Here is a 26,022-nt window from a genome sequence, read left to right as displayed (position 1 = left end):
GGTTTCTTTCTCATTTAGGTCACCACAGAGCACTGAGTAGAGTTCTCTGTGCTATACAGTATGTTCTTATTAGTTATTTGTTTTATACATAGTATCAACAGTATATATATATGTCAGTCCCAACCTCCCAATTCAACCCACCCCCCCTTTTCCCCCTTGGTAACCATACATTTGTTCTCTATGTCTGTGTCTCTATTTCTGCTTTGCAAATAAGATCATCTATACCGTTTTTCTAGATTCCACATATATGTGTTAATATATGATATTTGTTTTTCTCTTTCTGACTTACTTCACTCTGTATGACAGTCTCTAGGTCCATCCACATCTCTACAAATGACCCAACTTCATTCCTTTTAATGGCTGAGTAATATTCCAGTGTATATATATACCACAGCTTCCCTAGCCATTCCTCTGTTGAGGGACATTTAGGTTGCTTCCATGTCCTGGATATTGTAAATAGTGTTTCAATGAACATTGGGGTGCACGTGTCTTTTTGAATTACGGTTTTCTCTGGGTATATGCCTAGTAGTGGAATTGCTGGGTCATATGGTAGTTCTACTTTTAGTTTTTTAAGGATTTATTTATTTATTTATTTATAAACGTCTTCACTGGAGTATAATTGCTTTACAATGGTATGTTAATTTCTGCTTTATAACAAAGTGAATCGGCTATATATATACATATATCCCCATATCTCCTCCCTCATGCATCTCCCTCCCACCCTCCCTATGTCACCCCTCTAGGTGGTCACAAAACACCGAGCTGATCTCCCTGTGCTATGCAGCTGCTTCCCACGAGCTATCTATTTTACATTTGGTAGTGTATATATGTCCATGCCACTCTCTCACTTCGTCCCAGCTTACCCTTCCCCCTCCCCGTGTCCTCAAGCCCATTCTCTACATCTTCGTCTGTATTCCTGTCCTGCCCCTAGGTTCTTCATAACCATTTTTTTTTTTTTTTAGATTCCATATATATGTGTTAGCATACGTTATTTGTTTTTCTCTTTCTGACTTACTTCACTCTGTATGACAGACTCGAAGTCCATCCACCTCACTACAAATAACTCAATTTCATTTCTTTTTATGGCTGAGTAATATTCCATTGCACATATGTCCCACATGTTCTTTATCCATTCATCTGTTGAGGGACACTTAGGTTGCTTCCATGTCCTGGCTATTGTAAATAGAGCTGCAAAGAACATTGTGGTACATGACTCTTTTTGAATTATGGATTTCTCAGGGTATATGCCTAGTAGTGGGATTGCTGGGTCGATGGTAGTTCTATTTTTAGTTTTTAAAGGAACCTCCATACTGTTCTCCATAGTGGCTGTATCAATTTACATTCCCACCAACAGTGCAAGAGGGTTCCCTTTTCTCCACACCCTCTCCAGCATTTATTGTTTGTAGATTTTTTGATGATGGTCATTCTGACTGGTATGAGGTGATACCTTACTGTAGTTTTGATTTGCATTTCTGTAATAAATAGTGATGTTGAGCATCTTTTCATGTGTTTGTTGGCCATCTGTATGTCTTCTTTGGAGAAATGTCTATTTAGGTCTTCCACCTGTTCTTTGATTGGGTTGTTTGTTTTTTTGATATTGAGCTGCATGAGCTGTTTGTATATTTTGGAGATTAATCCCTTGTCAGTTGCTTCATTTGCAAATATTTTCTCCGATTCTGAGGTTGTCTTTTCATTTTGTTTATGGCTTCCTTTCCTGTGCAAAACTTTTAAGTTAGGTCCCATTTGTTTCTTTTTGTTTTTATTTTCATTACTATAGGGGGTGGGTCAAAAATATCTTCCTGTGATTTATGTCAAAGAGTGTTCTGCCTACGTTTTCCGCTAAGAGTTTTATAGTGTCTGGCCTTACATTTAGGTCTTTAAACCATTTTGAGTTTATTTTTGTGTATAGTGTTAGGGAGTGTTCTAATTTCATTCTTTTACATGTAGCTGTCCAAATTTCCTAGCACCACTTATTGAAGAGGCTGTTTTTTCTCCATTGTATATTCTTGCCTCGTTTGTCATAGATTAGGTGACCATAGGTGCATGGGTTTATCTCTGGGCTTTCTATCCTGTTCCATTGGTCTATATTTCTGTTTTTGTGCCAGTACCATATTGTCTTGATTACTGTAGCTTTGTAGTATAGTCTGAAGTCAGGGAGCCTGATTCCTCCAGCTCTGTTTTTCTTTCTCAAGATTGCTTTGGCTATTCGGGGTCTTTTGTGTTTCCATACAAGTTGTGAAATTTTTTGTTCTAATTCTGTGAAAAATGCCATTGGTAGTTTAATAGAGATTGAAATGAATCTGTAGATTGCTTTGGGTAGTATATTCATTTTCACAATATTATTTCTTCCAATCCAAGAACATGGTATATCTCTCCATTGCTTTGTGTCATTGTTAATGTCTTTCATCAATAGCATATAGTTTTCTGAGTACAGGTCTTTTACCTCCTTAAGTAGGTTTATTACTAGGTATTTTATTCTTTTTGTTGCAATGATAAATGGGATTGTTTCCTTAATTCTCTTTCTGATCTTTGCTGTTAGTGTATGGGAATGTAAGAGATCTCTGTGTATTAATTTTGTATCCTGCAAGTTTACTTAATTCATTGATTAGCTGTAGAAGTTTTCTGGTGGCATCTTTAGGATTATCTATGTATAGTATCATGTCATTTGCAAATAGTGACAGTTTTACTTTTTCTTTTCCTTCTCTGATTGCCATGGCTTGGACTTCCAAAATGATATTGAATAATAGCGGTGAGAGTGGACACTCTTGTCTTATTCCTGATCTTCAAAAAAATGTTTGCAGTTTTTCACCATCGAGAATAATGTTTGCTGTGGGTTTGTCATATATGGCCTTTATTATGTTGAAGTAGGTTCCCTTTATGCCCACTTTCTGGAGATTTTTTATCATAGATTGGTATTGAATTGTGTTGAAAGATTTTTCTACATTTTTTGAGATGATCATACAGTTTTTATTCTTCAATTTGTTGATATGGTGTATCACATTGGTTGATTTGAGTGTACTGAAGAATCCTTGCATCCCTGAGATAAATCTCACTTGAACATGGTGTATGATCCTTTTAATTTGTTATTGGATTCTTGCGTCTATGTTCATCAGTGATATTGGCCTGTAATTTTCTTTTTTTTTTTGGTGATATCTTTGTCTGGTTTTGGTATCAGGGTGATGGTGGCCTCATAGAACGAGCTTGGGAGTGTTCCTCCCTCTGAACTTTTTTGGAAGAGTTTCAGAAGTGTAGGTGTTAACTCTTCTCTGCATGTTTGATAGAATTCACCTGTGAAGCCATCTGGTCCTGGACTTTTGTTTGTTGGAAGATTTGTAATCACAGTTTCAGTTTCATTACTTGTGATTGGCCTGTCCATATTTTCTATTTCTTCCTGGTTCAGTCTTGGAAGGTTGTACTTTTCTAAGAATTTGTCCATTTCTTCCAGGTTGTCCATTTTATTGGCATATAGTTGCTTGTAGTAGTCTTTTATGATCCTTTGTCTTTTGGTGGTGTCAGTTGTAACTTCTCCTTCTTGTTTGTTTTCATCTTTAAAAACGTTTAATGTCTCCCCACAGCTTACCAACAAAGGTTCACTCTCCTTTCAAGGTGCTCAAGACCTTTTTTAATGTGGTCCCAGGTGAAGTACCCTAGATATTCTAGCAATATTGAACTATTCATTATTAGCCAAATATGCCTTCTACCTTCTTACCTCTCCAAGCATTTGCTTGTAGTATTCCTTCAGCACAAAACACTTTTCTTTCTTTTGCCTGTAACTTAAATCTTGCTCTTTGTTTAAGGTTCAGTTCAAATGCCACCTCTTTTAAGGAATACTCTCTGATCACCCTGGTCAAGATCAATATCCCCTTTCTTCTCTGTTGTTTTACTTCCTTACAGCACTTGTTTTACTCTACTTTGTTAGGTTCATAGTGCCCAGACCTGAACTTCTCTGCACTTTGAATTCTTTGAGGGAGGTCAGGAATTGCCTCATTCTTAACTCATGCTGTAGTAGATACTCAGTAAACACTAATGAATAAATTTGTTAATAAGACATGCCAATATCCCAGGAAAGTCAATAAGCGAGGAGAGATATTTAGTATTGGACTTGTAGAGAAATGGACTATTTAGGGCTCTACAAAAAAGTGGTTCCACAAATTGCTTGTGTCCTATACTTATCTTCCTGTCTGGCTGCATAATAATGATCTGGATTACTTGTTGAAAATACTGCTTCCTGAGCTCTTATTCCAGAGCTTTCCGTTTGGGAATATGTGCTTTACCAGATTGTTCAGTTGACTGTATGCTAAACCATGCTTGGGAATTACTGATGTAGAATGCCATGAATCTTTAGGAATGCCTTGATCCATAAAATGAGTCAAGTTGGCTGAAGATACGCTAAATACGTTCATGAGACTGGGACTAATATTTTTGAATACTTTCCTTAGTCATGAGTCCCTGAGTCTCAAAAATGGATTCTGGAGTGTTCTGTGTCCCAGCAGGAAAAATATAAATGGCTTCTTGACAGGGGCAGAAGGATGCTTTGATTTCAGTCTCATTGCAAATTTGACTTAATTTCTTTCTTTCTTTTTTTTTTTTTTTTAATAAATTTATTTATTTATTTATTGGCTGCATTTGGTCTTTGTTCCTGTGCGTGGGCTTTCTCTAGTTGCGGTGAGCAGGGGCTACTCTTCATTGTGGTGCATGGGCTTCTCATTGCGGTGGCTTCTCTTGTTGTGGAGCATGGGTTCTAGGCGTGCAGGCTTCAGTAGCTGTGGCACGCGGGCTCAGTAGTTGTGGCTCATGGGCTCTAGAGTGCAGGTTCAGTAGTTGTGGTGCACAGGCTTAGTTGCTCCGTGACATGTGAGATCTTCCTGGACCAGGGATTGAACCCATGTCCCCTGCATTGGCAGGTGGATTCTTAACCACTTCACCACCAGGGAAGTCCCTAAGTTTATTTTCTGATACCTCATCCTTTTGATTTCCTGTGTCTTGTTGGTTTTTCACTGCCTGTCATGTTTGTACATTTCTTTATCACCCTCAAAATGCCACCAAACAGCTAGTCTGATGAATATATCTCCTTCCTTCTCTACAAAGAACCCCCCTTTTTTTTCCCACTCTGGTGCATATTTCTCACTTCTCTTTTTGATCCATTGTTATCCAGGTCCTGGCATTTTTCCTGACATCCAAATATAGAGTAGGTGACTCTATGCAACCTCATCTGAATGTATTCAGAGTAAGATCTGCTGAGAGTGTTGCTTCATAATATTAGATATTTTATCTCCATGGTAGATTAAGCAATTCATCAGGGTAGGTATATATGAGTGCTTTGCACACTCATCAAGATACCAGAATTATAAATTGGGTTTTCTTGCTATTGAAGAAAGAATATATCCCTTGTTTTTATGTGTATAGTATGATTGACCATGAAGGATCATTTGCACTATTAAAAGTCCAATAGTAATTTTAACATTCATATTTTTTTATTATTAGTATTGGCATCAGTGTTAGTATTTATATTACCACTCCTACTTTTCTAGTATTCCTATCACCACCAAAATTTACTGATTGATTACAATGTTGGGAGTACTCACAAAGCACTACGAGGCAGGTATTACTACATAATGTTTATATTTGTGGAAACCGCAACTCAAGGACTTTGAGCATCTTGTGTAGGGTCATACAAATGGTAAGCAGTGGAGCTAAGACTCAAACTTGGTATGTCTAACTCCAGAATCCATATACTGCCCCTTTTCCATCCTATTCTCCATATAAATATAGAATTTTGTTTCTAGGGTTTTTTTTTTTTTATTATTATAAAGTTGTATCAGCCAGAATCTGTGTAAGATACAGAATTCAACTTGGATGATTCAGTTGAAGATACTTTAATGAAAGAATAACTTACAGAAGTGTGGGCAAGACTAAGAAAACAACATGGAGTGTGGAGGCACTTGGGGGTCTTATTACTATTTTCAGGACTGCAGGAACAAAAATATATAACATTCAAATCAGCAGATTTTTAAAATGCTATATTCTTGGGTAGAGGTATATTCATGACTTTTATAGTTTCTTGATTTATTGTTTGTTTTAGTAGCATACAACATTTTTCTTTGTCCCTCCTGATTTTTTTTTTTTTTTGCCTTCTACTCTACTTTGTGTGGTATTACATTATTATTCTCACTTTCTCTTGGTTCATATTTTCCTGACATATTTACTTTCAACATTTTTATTGTCCTTTATGAGGGCCTGTTGTATACAACTAATTATTGGATCTTGTTTTGATCCAACCCATGAGTCTCTGCCTCTTGAGATATGAGTTTATCTCTTAATATTTAATGTAGTCATTATATGTTTTTAAACATCTTTGGCCATGTTTCCTGTTTTTTTGTTTTGTTTTAAAATTTACTGTAGTTATATCTTATAAAATTGTATTTTATTTTCATTTAGAAATACTTCTCCAATTAAATTTTAAAGAGAGTTTTGTCTGATAGTCCAAGTGAAATCTTGTGTACCTAAAAAGACTTTTGCATCCAAATAATAGTTTTGATGGATATAAAATTTTAGTTTCAAAGTTTTTTGCATGTTATTTTTGCTGCTGAGAAATCAGATATCAACTGGACCCTTATTTCATTGTAGGTGACTTTCTTCTTTGGAAGTTTTTAAAGAATTTTTTAAGTGTTTATTGATGTTATTTTTCTCTTTGTTTTTAATGTTAATAAATTTCTCTAAAGTGAGTTAAAATATGGGTGGTTTCTTATATGTTTGTATTCTATAAACCTTTTCAATATTTTTCTAATTTGAGAAATTAGTCATTTACTTGTATAGGTATTTTTCTCTATTTTTTCTCTGAGTCTTACTATGCATATATTGGTGCTTATAATTCTATCTTCTAGATTTTATTTTTTCATACTTTTCATCAGTTATCCCTTTTTAATGCCATTCATAGCATTTCCGATCTAATCTTTCATGTCATTGATTTGTTTTGCAGCTATATTCATTTTCAATCCATTTATTGGGTTCTATAAGTATCATGTTTTTCATAATATAGTGTCTTTATTTTGTTCTTCATGTTCCTGCTTTATGTTTCTGATATTCTCCTTATTTCTTTGGAGATATTTAATAATTTGATCTTTAACTTATGTTTTATCTGATCAATTAATTTTCTTTATCTGGTGCAGATAATTCAATTTGTCATATTTTTGCCAGAAAGGCAGTAAAGTGTACTGGTAAAAGCATAAGCTTTGGAGTGTTAAAAAAGAGACAACAGACCCACAATAGAGTCACCTGTTCTAAGCCCATTCACCAAACCAAGACTTAATACTTAATTATAGTTTTAACCTCTCTGAGGAGTAGAATCTTAAATCAGTCAATCTGGAATTACCTGGTCATCACTGATACCGAGCAGGACCCTGTGGGGCACCTGGGCACAAAAGCCTTTCTGTGTCCTCCTTTTCTTGATTACAGGAAATAGGCTTCATTCAGCCTCCATGACTTTCCCTGAGTTCCAAGGACAGGTTCAAACAGTTGCTAATTAGGGAAAGGAGGGGATGTGGAGACAAGGGAGGAACAGTCAGAGAAACAATAGTGCAGCCTTGGGGCAGGGAGCTGGTTCCCCCTCAAGGCATATACATAACAATATCTTTGAGCTGTTTTGTAGATACTGAAACCCCCACCAGGTGGGAGAAGTTAACTGTGTGCTGCCCACAAGCACATAGACCCCAGACCGGTTGGAACCAGGAGGTTGATGATGCTGACTCCCAATTACCTCACCACTAACCAATCAGAAGAATGTCCACGAGCTGATCACGCCCTCCTTGAACCATTACTATAAAATTCCTCACTACCCCCTCCAGGTCGGGACAAACAGTTTTGAGGGCATTAGCTTACTGTGGCCCCCTTTGCCTGGCAAAGCAGTAAAGCTATTAGTTTCTACTTCACTCAAAACTCTGTCTCTGAGATTTAATTCGGTGTTGGTGTGCAGAGGCCAGATTCAGCTTCAGCACTAGTGAGGTAATCTGCCTGATAGACCCCTGTCATCTCCTAGAGGAAGGAGACCTTGCCACAAACAGTGCACTTGCTAATAACTTCCTTGTCCCAACTCCTTCTGCCTATAAAAGTCTTCCATTTTGTATAGGTCTTTGGAGCTCCTTTCTGTCTGCTAGATGGGACATTGCCTGATTCATGAATTGTTGAATAAAGCCAATTAGATCTTCAGATTTACTCAGTTGAATTTTGTTCCTTAGTGGGAGCCAGACTGCCTACATTCAAAACCCAGCTCTGCCAATGCCCAGCTGTGTAATCATGGGCAAATAACTTAACCTCTCTGTGCTTCCTTTTTGATACTTAAAATTGGGTTAACAGAGCAGTTGTGAGGATTGAATAGACTGATATTTGTAGCACATAGTACCATGTCTCACACACACTTAGTGTTGGTAAGCTTTTGCTAGTATTACTAGAGTCATTTAACTGATCAAATATTGTGTTATTTCCCCTTTGGAGCAGATATTTTCCTGGTTCTGTTAACACTGAAGGCTAAGTTGCAGGTCTTGGCTGCAGCTTCTCTTGGTGAGTATAGGGAGGAAGGGAAGGAGTATTACATCTCAAGACAGAGAAATTTTACAGTTACAACCCTACCACTTCCCTGACATTGATGCTCTTTAAGATTGTCTTCTCCTTCTGTTGAAAATGCCTGGCTTTTGGGTACAGAGGTGTGGGAGGAGGAAGATTTTAGTTGGCCTGCATACGTTGTTAGCTGCTTCCACTTCAGCTGGCCCATATGCCAACCTGATGTTACCCTGTTGCCATTGCCTTGCAGTGGTCTACCCTGGACATCTTCTCCTCTGGGTTGTTGTCTTTCCTACATCCTCCACCACCCGCCTCCCAAGGGATCCAACCACCTTCTCTTGGATTCACACAGTTCTTATGGTAGTTTAATAGATCTGTCAACTTCTCTTTCTCTGTTTTGGGAGTTTCCAGTGTTAGATTATGTGAAGGGAGCCAGCAATTTTTGCTACTTTTCTATCTTGTCAAGATATAAAAATCATGATTTGCCCTCCAGTTTTATAAAGGAAGAAATGGAAGGTCACCGTGGGAGGGGAGCTGATGCTTATTGTATTCCTGTAGCATGTGAGGTGTAGGGTCTAACACCACAATGAAGATGATGATGATGATCTTCCTTTCCCTTCCCCCTACCTGGCATGAAACATGGTATATTCTTGATTCCAAATCCTCATAGCAATTCCTTCAAGAAAGGCAACATTATCTTTTGCTCCCAAGAAGATGATGAAACTCTGAGAGGTTAGGTAACTGGCTCAAGGACACAGAGCAGATAAGTGGCAGAAGCTACAAGTTATCCTCTGCTGTAAAAAACAGGTCATGCTCTTTTCTCCTTCTCTGCTTGGAGCCCTTTGGGTGTGAAATGCCATGCCCAAAGCACAGAGTGAGCTGGTGGCAACCCTGCCAGATCCGAGTCCAATGACTCCTGACCCTCTGAGCTCTCTGCCACACGCTCCACTCCGATCCCTCTTCTCTTCCTTTTCTGTGTCCAAAGATGTGAACCAGTCCCTGGAATATGGTCTTCCAGCTACTGAGTGGAAAAATACCATCAGAGAACCAGGGAAGGAAAAAAAAAAAGTGAAGAGGAGAGGCAAATACCTTATTTATCACTCTTGACTTCATTACAAAAGATCTGCAAAGCTCACAAAAAAGTCAACTAGCAAATCATGTTATGGTTAATAGAACAGTAATTTAAGCCCCCCTGGCTCTACCTGCAGTGTCCTGAGGTACTCACAATGCCCTTTCTGTGCTTTATTTTAGGGCTCAGTACAAAAGGTTTTCACCTTAACGTAATTAAGTTTTTATCATTAAGATTCTGAAAAATTGAATTGTATTGGACACAGGTCACCGTAATGAGAATTTAATGGCTACGTATTACAATGCAAGCTAAGCTTTGAATACGTGCTAGAGGCGTCACATTGCTACTGACCTATGCAAATTTCCATCTCAGTGGCCCTTATTCTTCCCACTGTGGCATCCGGGCCCCCACTCCACTTTCCTCTCACCTCCTTAAACAATGATTCCCTCATTTTCATATTAATTGCATCACTTAACTGAGATAATGCTCCCTCTGAAATGAGCAAAGGGATGAATCACTGAAACGGGCCATTATTCTTTTTGCTTAACCAATTTCACAGGCCCCGCACAAAGCACTGCCTTCATTTGGCTTCCTATAATTGCTTATCATTAGGCCCAGCCGCCCCACGAAGTACCTTTTTATTTATTTAAGTCTCATCTCTGACGGATGGAAAATGAATCACTTGCATATCTGAGGAGCCCAGACAGTTCCAGGCAAGGGGGGGAGTGGGATATCCGGGAGAACTCTAAAGGCAGAAATCAAGAAGCATCCTGGGTGAATGGCCCCGCCCCTTCCCCTTTCCCACGGAGATTCCAGGGGCAGCCACAGTTATCAGGTGACCTAGGGGCATTCAGCAGCAGCCCCACTGGCTCCTGATAACCTAACCAGATAACCCAGAGGAGGGAGGGATTGACCCACGTGATGATGGCAGCTCGGTACTCATAGGGAAGTGTATGAGGTTGCCCAGGTGCCCACTTCGCCAGGGAAGGCAGTCCCCCCTCCACGACTTGGGCAGGTGAGAGGCTGTGTCCTGGCCTTGACTTTCTTATTCTGGACCCATCAGCATGAGATGACTTAAGGAACACTGTGAAAAATTGCTATTCATTCATTCATTCTCTCTCTCTCTCTCTCTCTCCCCCTTTCTCTCCTGTAGGAAACAGAAAGGCAAAAGAGAGAGGGAGAGAAGGAAAGGACATTTTCCGAGGGAAATTAGTTTGTTATCAGCCACAGACATACTCAGAAAGGCATCAAGAAAGAATGGCTCCCTCGCCATGAAAAGGAAAAACTCCTATTAGTCAGTCAGGAGATCTGGGCTAAAGCATTCCCTGGAGGTTTACCCAGAGCACGCCATGTACTTTTGTTCTGGTGGATAAGAGGGCCTGTCTCAGAGCTAGCTGTCAATGGCCTTGGGATCCGTTCCGTCATAATGTCGTTTCTCAGATATCGCTGCCATGACTCCCGTCGCCTCTCTGTTTGGTGGCTGCTGTAATTTGACCTGTAAGTCTCATCCACCTTTGTGCTCAGCCCTCACCAGGGCTTCTCAGCCTGGCACCGCTACCCTCACATTAACCCATCAGGAGCTTGGGACAGGGGACAAATAGCTTCTCTGAGAAAGAAAGGACAGTTTCCTGACTCATTCTTTTTGTTTATTTGTTTGTGGTGTTCCTGGCTGATAATGGTGGAAATCCAGCCCACACTGTTGTCCTTCTTGACACGTAAGGGAGATGACCTTGTGAGTATACCTGAGGCACTTGGTTTAGGGCAGGGGTAAGCAGAGAACGGTTGTTCTCAAAATGTGGTCCTCCAACCATCAGCAGCATCACCTGGAAACTTGTTAGAAATATTAATTCTCAGTCCCCACCCCAGACCACTGAGTGGGGAAATCTGAGGGTGGGCTCAGTTAATAAATGATTGTATTATTATTATTAGGAATTAAAATAAGAGGGGTATAAAGACTGATATATATCTCAGCTCAACTATTCAAAATGATGAGATCAGCAGACCTTTACTGAGCTCCTCCTACATGTTATGGTTTGAACCCTGGGGTCCTCTCACAGGTATGAGACAGGGTGATGGGCAAAATTTGTAAAAACTGAGAGGGCTGGGAATGGGAGAGGAGCATTTTCTGAGGTGACTGGGGTGGCAGAGCTGGAGGGGGGACTCAACTGTATTCAGGAAGAGGCATTAACCTTGAGTTAGGAAGATAGAACCCAGAAAGGTAAGACCATATCTTGGATGATAACAGAATTAGGCAGGTGGGGACGTAGTCTGTAAAGGAGAATCCTGTAAGTCATTCGGGGCCAGATCAGAGAGTCATGGGTGGTAATGGAGCCCCATTTATATGTGGGACATGCGGATGGTTTGATGGTTTCAAGAGCTTAGGAGGACTCTCTGCTGTGCTAGATGCCACAGCAGATTAAATATTTTTTTTTTATTAACATCTCTTTTTTTTTTTTATCGGTCATCAATTTTATACACATCAGTTTATACATGTCAATCCCAATCGCCCAGTTCAGCACACCACCATCCCCACCCCACCGCGGTTTCCCCCCCTTGGTGTCCATATGTTTGTTCTCTACATCTGTGTCTCAACTTCTGCCCTGCAAACCAGTTCATTTGTACCATTTTTCTAGGTTCCACATATATGCGTTAATATACAATATTTGTTTTTCTCTTTCTGACTTACTTCACTCTGTATGACAGTCTCTAGATCCATCCATGTCTCAACAAATGACTCAATTTTGTTCCTTTTTATGGCTGAGTAATATTACATTGTATATCTGTACCACAACTTCTTTATCCATTCATCTGTTGCTGGGCATTTAGGTTGCTTCCATGACCTGGCTATTGTAAATAGTGCTGCAATGAACATTGGGGTGCATGTGTCTTTTTGAATTATGGTTTTCTCTGGGTATATGCCCAGTAGTGGGATTGCTGGATCATATGGTAATTCCATTTTTAGTTTTTTAAGGAACCTCCATATTGTTCTCCATAGTGGCTGTATCAATTTACATTCCCACCAACAGTGCAAGAGGGTTCCCTTTTCTCCACACCCTCTCCAGCATTTGTTGTTTGAGATTAAATCTTAATATTGCATTTTTGAAATGATATTGAGAACTATTGCAAGTGAACTCTTTTCCTGTCTCCTGCAATCACAGGGGAGTAGGAACATAGGAACATTTGCAGCCTCCCCTCACCCTTTCCTAGGAGAGAATGTGTGGTCCCTGGATTGGAGGTACTTCCTGTGGGCCATGCCTGGGAGTTCACTCCTTGGAAAGGTCTTTGTCTGTGTGGTGGGAAATAAGGCTGAGGGCAAAGTAGGGCCAGATTCTGCAAGAGAGTTTTGAAAGCCAGGGTAAAATACAATTAGGGAGTCATTATAAGTTTTTGAGTTTGGGAACAAAAGAATAAAGTAGTGCCTTACAAAGCCAAATTGAAAGTGATATTTGGATGGATCAAGTAGGAGAGACTAGAAACCTTTACCAGTGATGCTCTGTAAATGGCAGACAGGCTAAAAGAGAAGGGCCTCCCTGGTGCTCCTAAATCACGCCGTATTACTTAGCTCTCTGGGTTTGTTTCCTTGGTTGTAAATGAGAATTACCTATTTCATAAACTGCCTCTTTCACAGGGTGTGACTAGCTTGTTTCTTGCATCAGATCATTCCAAGCTTGGATAATTGGTGTTAGGAACCACTGAATTTTCTTGATTTAGAATTGCCATGATAAAAGCTACAGTTTAATAGAAATTGTAGAATGGCAACACAGAGATATTTTCATTATGGTGAACATATTATTAAAAGGAACAGGTTGGCATATGTCACAAAAATTAAACTGGTAGAGAGCTGAGCTTAGAATAATAATACTGAAGAAAAAGAATCCTTTCCAGTTGCAGAGTACATTATGATTTGTATTAGTTTATGTGGGCTAAATTGCTGCAAGAAAGAAGCTAAAAATGTAGCAGCTCAAACACGATGAAGGCTTGATTTCTTCTCTCCTAAGAGTTGAGCAGGGATATCCCAGGTCAGCAGAGGTGGTTGGTGTGGGGGAGACAATTTCTGCTCCATGGAGTATTTCAGGGACTCAGGTTGGTAGTGGCTCTGCCATCTTCAACACATGGCTTCCACTGCTATCCCAATGACCTTCTTGGTCTCTGACCACACAAAGGAGAAGAACACGGAAGAGTTTGGAAGTTTTTGTGGCCGAGATCTTGACAAGGCACACATCACTTCTACTCACATCCCATTGGCTCAGACCCCATCACATGACTACATTGCATGACCCCATCACGTGACTAAATGGAAAATGCAATTTAGTTCTGTACTAAGGAAGAAAGGAAGAAGAGATTTAGTGGACAGTTGGAATTCTTTTTGTAGGAAGTCTTACAGGTACTCTATAATTTCTATTTTACTGAAGAAGTCAGTGAAACTCTTGTTAAGTGAATTCTTTGAGAAAATTTTGGCTACCAATGCATGGATCTGGGAAAATTTCAAGATCATTTTATCACCTCTCTATTTATATTCCAGCCCCAAAGTTAATTATTCATAAAACCAAGGATTTATAGAATATCTACAATGTGCCTAGTTCACTGTCTCTATATACTTGGAATCCAGTGGTGGTCATAGTTCTACTAGCTTTCTGACTGAAGAGTGATTTCTTCATATATGAATGAACAATAAAATTCTCTTTACTTTTGATATCTGAACACTATTTGAAACCATAGTTACATATCTTATTTTCAAGATGGGTCACATTTTCTAGATAACATACATCACATATTAAATAGCCCTACATGTTCATCATGCTGTAAGTTTCTCAAGAGGAGAGGAAGTAAAATTTCTTGCTGTTTTATAAAATCTTTGTAACATCTAGCATAGAGTTTTAGAACTGGACAAGAAGAGGTTTTACTCTCAGTTCTGTGTGGTTAGCCAGTTCATTTAACCTTTTAAGTCATGCTTTCCTTTCCATAAAGAAAAGGAAAATATCTACCCTGTTCATCTTGCAAGATGGTTGGGAGAAGTAAGTGATAATGAATGTGAAAGGAATATGATATTACAAAATTTGGTGGAGACATAGAATCATTATTATGATATTCCATCAGTACTCTGAATTTTGTCAGATTACTGAACACACATTTGCTATCATAAAGCATTTACAATGTTGTATGTGAGGTAGGGTTTACTGTTGTCGCCATTTTGCAGAAGAGAGAATTGAGATTCAGAGAGGTTAGTGGCTACTTCTTTGTCCACAGTTGGTAAGAATGAGGCATTACGTGTAACATTAAGGAAAGAGCATTGGCTCCTGAAGGTCAAAGACTTGTATTTTAGGACCATCTCTGGTAAATATTAGCTGTGTAAGTTTGGAAAAATCACTTTCCTCTCTGAGTCTATTTCCTAATCAGAGAGAAGAGTATCTTTTTCTCCTTATAACCTTACAAGGTTCTTACCAAGATCATAGAAATAATGTATCAAAATTCTCTCAAGATATTTTTAATGGCTTTGATAAAAGTCAATCATTCTTGGCTTTGCCTCTCAAGTCACTCTGTGACAGCAGGAGCCATGTGAGTTGAACTTTATGCTGTTGCAGGTTGGCTTATTATTCAACTGAGGTCTGAGGCGAGATAGAGTGCATGAGACTCAAGCTTTCAAAGAGGGATCATTATATTATGGAATGTTAACATTGGAGGACTTTAAAGTTTAATCTAGTACAAGCTGTCATCAAACATAGAACCCCACTAGATGGTATCTTTGAAATATTCTTTCAGCTTCAGTTGTAGTAATTCTACAAATGAGAACTGACTTATAATAAGGCACTTTCTATTTGGGTATTTGGTTTAACCAATATTTATTGAGGCAGTCACTATGCTAGTGGGCTAACACAGAGGACTGGATTGTCCAATCTGACTTACATATTCAAAGATCTTACCCCACACCAAGATTTACTAGTAATTTCAGGGATAAAAGCAATCAAGTGGCATAGGCGAAGCAGGGAGAGGTCTTGGACATTCTGTATGGTTCCCCAGGTCTTTTCTTCCTGCCTCAGATATGAAATCTCTGGCCAACCATGATAGGTAAAGTCTCTACCTATCATGAGGCTTTGCAGGTTACTGTACACGGAGGAGAGTGTTTGGCTTATCTCCATTTTGTACTCCAGATAATTGTACAACTTAGGTTAGGTGCCCTGGGAAATCATTAAATCCATAGATTCTAGGTTTGTTTGCCACAAGCGATTCTAAACAACGGACATCCTGCTAAGGACATTTCATAAATAATTACCCTCTTCTGGGAAATACAACTTTAGTTGTCAGGAAGGACTGGGACTTTATCCTGTTGACATGGAGTAAGGTTGAGATACAGTCACTCCAGGGCCAGTCAGCTGTGACTGCTAGAAGTTTTTTCTCTCTCTCTTTTTTAACCAAAGTATAGTTAATTTACAATGTTGTGTTAGTTTCAAGTGTACAACAAAGTGATTCAATTATAGGTTATTACAAGATATTGAGTATAGTTCCCTGTGCTATACAGTAGGTCCTTGTTGTTTACCTATTTTATATAAGGTAGTTGTGTATATGTATCTTTTTTTTTCTCTTTTTGAGATTAAATCTGCCCACCTACTCTGTCAAATTGATTTTACTCCTGCCCTTAGAGCTAGTGAGGAAACGTGTAATTTCTCTCTAAACCGATGGCCCTCAGGCATTTGAAGACAGATCTCATGTCCCCCCAACCCCCGCCCCCGAGCTTCTCTAAGACTGGTGTCTTCATGTTATATGGCCTCCAGACTCCACACCATTTTGGTGTCCCCTTGACTTCAGCCTCTCCCAAGTACCAGAGTTCAGTGAATGGCTGAGGGATACTACTTTCAGGGTTGCTGGAAGGGAAGCAATTCAGTCTTGGATGCCAGGAAATTGGATGCTTCATTCCAGCTAAGCCTCTATTAAATTCCCATTTTCCATATGAAATTCAGTTCCTTGCTCCTTTCACATTCAGATATGATTTGCTTGGCACTTCACTGATTCCAAGGAAATGTTCAAAATCCTCCATAAAGTTTCTACATAGTCTTTGGAATTACCTTTTCATGATTCTCCTGTTTCCTGTTTCTGCAGTTATGTGGGTTGCCTTTGAATGGCTATGTCAGATTAGTGCCTAGAACAATGCTTGGCACTTGATAGGTGCTTACTAAATATTTGTTGAATGAAAGAATAGACCCACATTCAGGCAAAACTCAGCATCTGTCTTGGTTGCTCCCTTGCTTCAAGCACTTCTTAAGTTGAGAAGAATTTACTGAAGATTGATGGTCACAACACAGCAAGGCTGCAACTTTCTGCTCTTTGTTTCTTTTCTCTATCCATGTACTGAAGTAACTTTTCTCTAGGAGCCGCAGATTCTTTTCTCTCTATCATGCGTAATAATTCAGATCTGCTTATCTCACATATTTAGTCACATCCCCTAAGAACATTGGTACACTGGTGAATGTTTAACAACTGGATCTCCAAAAATTCCCACCATGGCTGATTTCAAAGTTCCAAGGTGAAGCCATTGAAGGTAGAGTTGGGAAGAGATGCACATGGCCAGCTCTTGGGGGTATAAGCTGGCCCTTCCAGTCACGGTAGTGGCTCACAAAACAAAGGCTCCACCCTCCTTAGAGGATGGTTGAGATCATAAACAGTTACTTTTTTTCTCTTACTACATTCAAATGAACTGTTTAGCATAAATTAGACTTTCAAAACTAGACTTTCTAGACTGTAAAACTAGTGCTCAACCTTTTAAACCAGTGGTACCAAACTGTGAGAAGTGCTGCCCCCCAGAGGGCATTTGGAAATTCACGGGGCTATTTTTGGCTGTAACAGTAACTGGGATTGCTATAGGTACTTAATGGACAAAGGTCAGGAATGCTGAATGTTCCGCCATGGGAAAGACAGTCCTGCACAATAAAGAATTTTCCTGCCCCCAAACTCTATAGCACAATCCTTGGAAAAGGCAGTTTTACACTGTGCCTCCCACAAGTTGGCTTTCTGCCAGATGGTAGTCCTTTATATTCTGCTAAACTTTTGTGAGCAGAGTAATCATACCCTGCTGCTTACAGGAAAAGGAAGTCCTATGCTTAGTGACAGATGCTTATTTTATTCCTAAATGAGTGAAATAAAATGCATTGGATTGAAACTTTTTTTCCCTATTAACCTTTAGCAGCATTTATAATGACCACGTTAAATCAAACCTCATTACAATGTAATGGGGCCTGACTGAAATACTGCAGGTATGATGCGGAGTAATTTCATAAATTATTAAACGATAATTGAAAGTAATATGGCAGAATACGTTCTATTCCTGAGGGGGAAAATACGGAAGACTCTGGAGGGAAATGAAGTTGGTGAAAATATAGCATATAGAAAAGGGTTGGAAGAAAGGTGGAGAAGGGCGATAGAAGATCTGAATATATCCTTTAATTTTTGGGATTGGGTTAAAATATGTAATTTTGATACTGGTGTTATGGTCCCTGCTTAAAACACTGCAGACATCTAGACTCCTTTCTCATTTCATTTGTTCAGGCATGCTTCAGGGCAAAAGAATCAAATTCAAATTATTTTTTAATATTAAAAGTCTCTTGATGCCATGTGTTTATTTCAGTTCACTTCCAGCCGTCACTTGCCTAATAGCTTTTCAGAAGCTTAAAAAAATCCCAATCAGCAAAGTAATTGTGTTTGTTGTGAAAAAACTAAAATAATACAGACTATAGATTTGGAGGGAAGTCTCATTATCACACATAGCCTTCACCGTAGGTAGTGTATTCTTTCAGATCTGCACACATTATGCTTTATAAGTTTACTATTCCAACATAGGCTCATACAATAGGGACTGTCCTACAACTTGTTGTTTTCATTTAATATTATAGCTTGGGCATCTTTCTATGTCTATACATGCAGATCTAAACTTAAACATTTATTAATTTAATTTAATTAATTTAAATTGAAGTATAGTTGATTTACAATATTATATTAGTTTCAGGTGTGCAGCATACTGATTCAATATTTTTGTATATTATACTCCATTTCAAGTTACTATAAAATAATGGATATATTTTCCTCTGCTGTACAATATATCCTTATAGCTTATTTATTTTATACATGGTAGTTTGTACTTGTGAATCCCCTACCCCTATCTTGCCCTTCCTCCCTCCCTTCTCCCCCCTGGTAACCACTAGTTTGTTCTCTGTATCTGTGAGCTGGTTTCTGTTTTGTTGTATTTATTCATCTGTTTTATTTTTTAGATTCCACATATAAGTGATAACATACAGTATTTGTCTTTCTCTGACTTATTTCATTAAGCATAATACACTCTAGGTCCATCCATGCTGTTGCAAATGGCAGAATTTCATTCTGTTTTATGGTTAAGTAATATTCCATTGTGTATATATAAACATATATTATATAATATATATATATATATCACATCTTCTTTATTCATTCATCTGTTGATGGACACTTAGGTTACTTCCATATCTTGGCTATTGTAAATAGTAATGCTATGAACACTGGGGAGCATGTATCTTTTCAAATTAGTGTTTTCATTTTCTTTGGATATATACCCAAGAGTGGCATTGCTTGATTATATGGTAGTTCTATTTGTTAGTTTTCTGAGGAGGCTCCATACTGTTTTCCATAGTGGCTGCACCAATTTACATTCCCACCAACAATGTACTAGGGCTCCTTTTTCTCTACATTCTCACCAACATTTGTTATTTGTAGACTTTTTGATGACAACCATTCTGACAGGTGTGAGGTGATATCTCATTGTGGTTTTGTAAACTTTTAAAAAATTAAGGTATACTGTAAAATGCACAGAATTTTAGTGTAGGTCTTTATGATTTTCCTAAATGAATGTATCCATATAGTCACCACTTAAATTAAGATATAGAATATAACCACTGTCCCTGATTTCTCTTTCTTATCCCTCCCAGTCATTTTACTCAACATTACTGAATGTAATCACTCTTCTGAATTCTATCACCATAGATTAGTTTTCCTTTTTCTTAAGATTAATATAAATTGAATCATTTAGCATTAACTTTTTTGAGTCTGGATTCCTTTGCTTGTATGGTTGTGAAATTTTTCCACTAATGCATGGAGTAGTAGTTCATTTTTATTGCTGCAGAGTATTGTATTGTATGACTGTAACATAATCTATTTGTTGTGCTTTGATTAACTTTTAGATTGTGTTGTTTTAGGGCTATTGTGAATACCTTTATGCCTATCTTTATACCTACACATGTCTTTTGATGAATATATATACATTTTTCCTGGGCACATACCTAGAAGTGAAATTGCTATGACATAAGTCATGTGCATATTTAGCATTAGTTGCTGCTGCCAACAGTTTTTCCAAAGTGAGTGTAAGAATTTTTATTTCCATAGTCATTGTATTAGGATTCTAGCTGCTCTACATCTTTGCCAACACTTTGTATGGTCATTTTTAAAAAAAATTATCTTTCAGCCAATTTTGTGGCTTTCTAGTGGTAATTTATTGTGTCTATTTCACATTTCCCTTATGACTAAGGGTTGAACACCTTATGAATCAGTTGGTCAATTTCTTTTGAGAAGTGGCTGGACAAGTCTTTTGCTTTAATTTTATTGGGTTGTTTGCCTCTTTCTTGCTGATTTATAGGAGTTTTTTATAAATTCTGAATGTAAGTTGGATGTATGTGTTGCAAATATCTTCTCCCACTCTGTGTTTTGCTTTTTTGCTCTTTAAGTCATCTTTTAATGAAACTGAGTTATTTGTATTTTCTTGTATTATTGTTAGTGTTTCCTGTTTTCTATTTAGGAATTTTTTGCCTACCCCAAATGAAGCTGTTATCTTATCTCCTGTGTTACTGTTTTATCTATCACAATTAGATCTATGATGCATCTAAAATTTGTTTTTGTATATGATGTGAGGAAAGGGGTAAAGTTATTTGATTTAGCATCATTTATTGAAAAGACCATGCTTCTTTCACTACATATCATGGTCAAACTTTGTGATAAATCAGAAGTCTGTATATTGTTGGAACTGTTTCTGGAGTCTCTTCTATTTCTTTGTTTTATTGTATATCCTATCACCACTACCAACTTAGAATTGTAGTTTTATAAGATTTGGTATCTTGTTATGTAAGTCATTAAGCTTTGGTCTTCTTTAGAATTGTATTCACTATTCTTAACCCTTTTCATTTTTATATTCATTTTATAATCATCTAATCAATTTCCGTGAAGTTTTGGTTGGAAGCAAACTATACATTAATTTGAGAAGAACTGATACTTTTAGAATATTGAGTCTTGTAATCCATGAACATGGTGTAACCCTCCATTTATTTAATTCTTTAATTTTCTTTTAGTAATATTTGTGTTTTTCTGTGTTGCAATCTTGCCCATTTTAAAAATTAGATTTATTCCTAGGTATTGATGTATTTTAAGGGTAGGTATACTAAAATCTGTAAATTTTATTTCTAATTGTTTCTAGAACATAGAAATACAATCAATTTTTATATTGACTTTGTAATTAGAAATCTTGTAAAATTTACTTATTTATTTTCAGAATTTATTTGTAGATTTTTTTGCATTTTATATTTATATTGTCATGTTCTATGAATAATACTACTTATTTCTTCCTTTTATTTAATTTTTAACTTTATTTACTTTCTTTTTGTATCTTATTGCACTCATTAGACATTCTATAGCAATAATGAATAGAAGAGGTGATAGCAGTGTAATGAAAATAATTATTCATGACTTTTGTTGAAACTGTAAAAGATAATCATGGTAGATGCAGGGACTGTCACAGGATTTTACAGTACAGGAGAGAGATTCAGCTTGACTAAGAATACAACAAGGAAAAGTAAAGATTTATAGCCAAGGATCAAGGGGAGGCGGTGTTGATGAATGAAAAATTACTCTGAGGGTAGGGTAATTCTTTGTTAAATTGACCTAATAGGATTCTTGCTGAAGGCAGGCAGGGTGATCAGATATTACCTGGGAGATGGTGGGAGATGAGGACTTTGATCAAATATCAGGGTAATAAGATTTTGAGGGTGGGGATTCTGACTAAACAGATAGCAGGATTCTTGCTAAACCTGGACCTACAAGGATAGACATGGAAGGTCACAGTTTGGGCTAGGTGAGCAAAAGGCTCAGAGGATCTTGACTAAAAGTTTGGCAGCAGAGAGAATCTCAGTCTGCACATATTCTTGTTTCATTCCCGATCTTAGGGGAAAAGTTTCTAATATTCCATCACAAATATTATGCTTACTGTAGGTTTCTTTTTTTTTTTTTTAAAACCAGATAGTCTTTATCAGATTAGAAAAGTTTCCTTCTATTTTTTCTTTTCTAGAGTACTTTTTTTAGAATCATGAATGCATGATGGATTTTATCAAATGCTTCCTCTATACTAATTTAGATGTTCATGTGGAGTACTTATTCATTCTGTGAATGTGGTGAACAACACTGATTAACTTTTAAAAATATTAAACCAACTTGGCATTGCTGGAATAAACCCTACATTCCTACATTGTTACAAGGCATTGTCCTTTTAGGTATCACTGCATTTGATTTGCTATTACTTTGTTTCAGACACTTGTGTGTGTGTGTGTGTGTGTGTGTGTTCATTAGGATTGATCTTTAATATTTTGTTTTGTAATTTCATTGACAGATTTTGGGGTTGAGGTTGTGCCAATATCATAACAAGAGATACCACACTTTTTTTTTTTTTTTTTTCATTCCTGGGAAGAATTGATGTAAGTTTGGCATGATTTCTTATTTCTATATTCAAAAGAATTCCCTGGTTAAGCTATCTTGGACTGAAGTTTTCTCTGTGGTAGGGCTTTTACTTATGGATTAAATTCCTAAGAGATGCAGGAATATTCAGATCTCTTATTTATTCTATGTCAGTTTTGGTAAGCTGTGCTTTTAAGGAATTTGTCTATTTATTCTAAGCTTTCAAGCTTATTGGCAGAAGTTGTTAATATTATCTTTCTATTATCTTTTTAATCACTGTACAAGCAGTGATAATGTTCTCTTTTGCTTTTTGATATATGTTATTTGTGTCCTTTCATTTTTTTCCTTAGAATTACGAGAAGTTTAAAAATTTTATTAGTCTTTAAAAATAACCAAATTTTTACTTTGCTGATTTTTTACAGTTTTTATTTTACTGATTTTTCTTTTATATTTATGATTTTCCTTTTTCTACTTCCTTGAGTTTTATTTACTGTTCTTTTTCATGCTACTTCAGATAAATGTTTGAATCATGAATCTTTAGCCTTTATTATTATTTTTTAATATATGCAGTTGTGGTAACTGAAGGGAAGAGGATGTTCACATTAGGAAGGTAGACAGGTATACAAAGACCACATCATGAAGGGTGTAGAGAGGCTTATAAAGTAACATAAACTTGAGAATTTAGCTAGATTAGTGAAAGGCTGATGGGTTTTATGCTCTAGAGAATGGTTTGTAAGTGGGGACAGGTAGCAAACTAAAATAAAGTGTGACTACTTGGAAGATGGTTAAGGAATCCAGGTGAGAGGCAAATTAGCTGGACTGAGTGTTGTCAGAGAGGTTAGAAAAATTGAATTTTGCAAGGAATTTAATAATTAGAAATTTGCAGGGGTGATGAATTAGGTGTGGAAGGAGTTTGCCTTCCATTCTACCAGACATATTTTATCATACATATTCCACCTGTCTCATGTGCCCAAATATGTCCCATGCTGACTCAGTCCTGGGTCTTTAGGAATAATATTCACTCCATTTAGAGTACCCTTTCTCTCCCTATCTACCTGAATAGCTAATGATTCCTCCTCATACCAATTCAGAAGTCATTTCATCCACGAAGATTTCCTTGAATCCCTGACTGGGTTAGCACCTCTGCTACATGCTCTTATGACAGCCTGAACGTCTATCCTCACATGGCAATTAACACACTTGATTATTTACTGTTTCAAATTTACACTAATAAATGTTGAGGTTAATGAGAGCAGGGGAAAAATATAAACATTTAAAGCTATACATTTTTCTTTTTTTTTTTTTTGAGAAGGTCAACATTTATTTTAAAAATCTTAGAATGTTAGAAATAGGGATCTTTTAACTTAATTAAGTATATCTATATGAAACTTGCAGCAAAATATCACAGTGAAAGGTGAGGAATAAGACAAGGGTCTAAACACTGATTTATCCATCTGTCACAAACTTTGGAATAATGTAGTTTTATTATAATTCAGTTCAAAATGTTAAAAAAATTTTTCATTGTGCTTTTTTTCTTTTTACCCTTGTGTTGCTTACAAGGGCATTGCTTGATTTCTTAAATCCCAACACTTGTGGATCTTTCTAGTTTTGTTTTTGTTATTGATTTCTAGCTTAATACCATTGATGTCACGGAACATATTTTGTCATAATTATTCTTTGAAATTTACTGATATGTTTTATAGATCAGCATAAGATCATTTGGTAAATATTCCATGTATATTTGAAAAACATGTTATTCTGCAGTTGTTGGATGCCATACTGTATACAGGATCATTTAGTTAAATTGGTTAATCATGATATTCAGATCTGTGACATCCTTACTGATTTTTTGAGGGCTGTTTGTTGTACCAGTCACTGAGAGAGCTGTGTTAAAATCTCTAACTACACTTATAGATTTTTCTTTTTGTCAATTTTTAGCATAAATATGTTGATACTACATTTTTTAATGTTTGGAAATTTAGGATTTTTATATCTATTTTTGATTTACTCCCTTATCATTATAAAAACTATTTTTAGTAATACTTCTTACCTTAAAGCTATATATAAGGTCAATATAGATATATTAGTTTTCATTTATTTATTTATTTATTTATTTATATTTTTGGCTGCGATGGGTCTTCATTGCTGCGTGCGGGCTTTCTCTAGTTTTGGCAAGCGGGGGCTACTCTTTGGTGTGGTGCGTGGGCTTCTCAACATGGTGGCTTCTCTTGTTATGGAGTACAGGCTCTAGGCACACAGGCTTCAGTAGTTGTGGCATGCAGTCTTCAGTAGTTGTGGTGTGCGGCTCTAGAGTGCAGCCTCAGTAGTTGTGGCACATGGGCTTAGTTGTTCTGTGGCATGTGGGATCTTCCTGGACCAGGGCTCAAACGTGTGTTCCCTGCATTGGCAGGCGGATTCTTAACCACTGCGCCACCAGGGAAGCCCCATATTAGTTTTCTTTCAATTAATTTTTTGCCTGATATATTTCTCTATTCTTTGATTTTTCAAACATTTTTGTACCTATATTTAAGATATGTTTCCTTACTATCCCAGTGTGACAATCTTTGTTCTTAATGGAAAGATTTAGTCTATTTACATTTAATATAAGTTGTTTGTTTATTTAAATTAATCTTGCCTTCTTATTAGTTGCTTAGCCTATTTGTCTTATTCACTTCTATTTTTTTCTTTCCTGTAGGATTAAGCATATTTCATAAATTATATTTTACTCTATTAGTTTATTTCATATATATATATATAGATACACACACACACACACACATGCATATAATACACAATAAAATTTTATTATTCTTTTTGTGATTACCCTAGAGATTGCAAAATGCATCCTTGACTTGTTAAAGTCTAATGCAAGTTAGTATGTTTACCATTTTATGGATAATACAAGGACCTAAGAATATTTTAATTCATTTTAGCTCTCTACCAACTCATGTACTATTGCTATTGTGTATTTTGATTCTCTCTATATTTTAAACACCCAAATGTTTTATTATTTTGTTTTATGTAGTAAATATTCATTTATCATTCCACATATTTTCCTTTACTGTTGTATTTCATTTCTTTTTATGTTAATATGCTTCTATCTGGGATTACTTTTCTGCCTAAAGAATTGCATTTAGTATTTCCTTTCTTATAGATCTGCTGATCACAAATTCCATTTTTATTTTTCTGAAAATGTACTTGGCATTCATTTCGAAAGATATATTTATTTTATTAGAGAAAACATTCTAGCTTGGTAAGGTTTTTTTTCTTTGTTTGTTTGTTTTGCTTTTTGTTTGTTTGTTTTTGGCAGCAGTTTAAAATTCATTATATTGTCTTTGGCTTCCATAATTCTTCCTAAGAATGATGAGTTGTTTTTCTTTTTTTTTTTTTTCTCTTTCTTCTTTTAAGATTTTGACTTTGTTTCTGTTTTTCAACAGTTTTTCAATGACGTTTCTTTTGTGATTTATTTCCTTGTATTCATGTTGTTTGGGTTCCAAGATATTCTTGAATCTTTAGTTTGTTGTTTCACCAGTTTCAGAAAATCTCAGCCATTCTGTCTTTAAGTACTTTTCTGATCAATTTTCTTTTCTCTTCTCTGCTCTTTCCTCTTCTTACACATATATTAGACATTTCCTCCATGTTACAGAAACCTTCACTTTTTTCTC

General features: G+C 36.9%; 1 long non-coding RNA gene across 1 annotated transcript in view; it reads left to right on the top strand.

Annotated features, from left to right (window-relative positions):
* The window catches only part of LOC309660923, a 57,124-nt gene extending 31,338 nt beyond the window's left edge, over positions 1 to 25,786 (top strand). The window contains exon 2 of the long non-coding RNA XR_014263723.1: positions 932 to 25,786. This is a non-coding gene — a long non-coding RNA (uncharacterized lncRNA). The remainder of the gene's footprint in view (positions 1 to 931) is intronic.
* The last annotated feature ends 236 nt before the right edge of the window (positions 25,787 to 26,022 follow it).

This window comes from Balaenoptera physalus (genome assembly GCF_965194825.1).
Source record: "Balaenoptera physalus genome assembly, chromosome: 5".
NCBI lineage: Eukaryota > Metazoa > Chordata > Mammalia > Artiodactyla > Balaenopteridae > Balaenoptera > Balaenoptera physalus.
The sequence above is the reverse complement of the archived record's forward strand: the minus strand, read 5'-3'. Positions and strand labels throughout refer to the sequence as shown.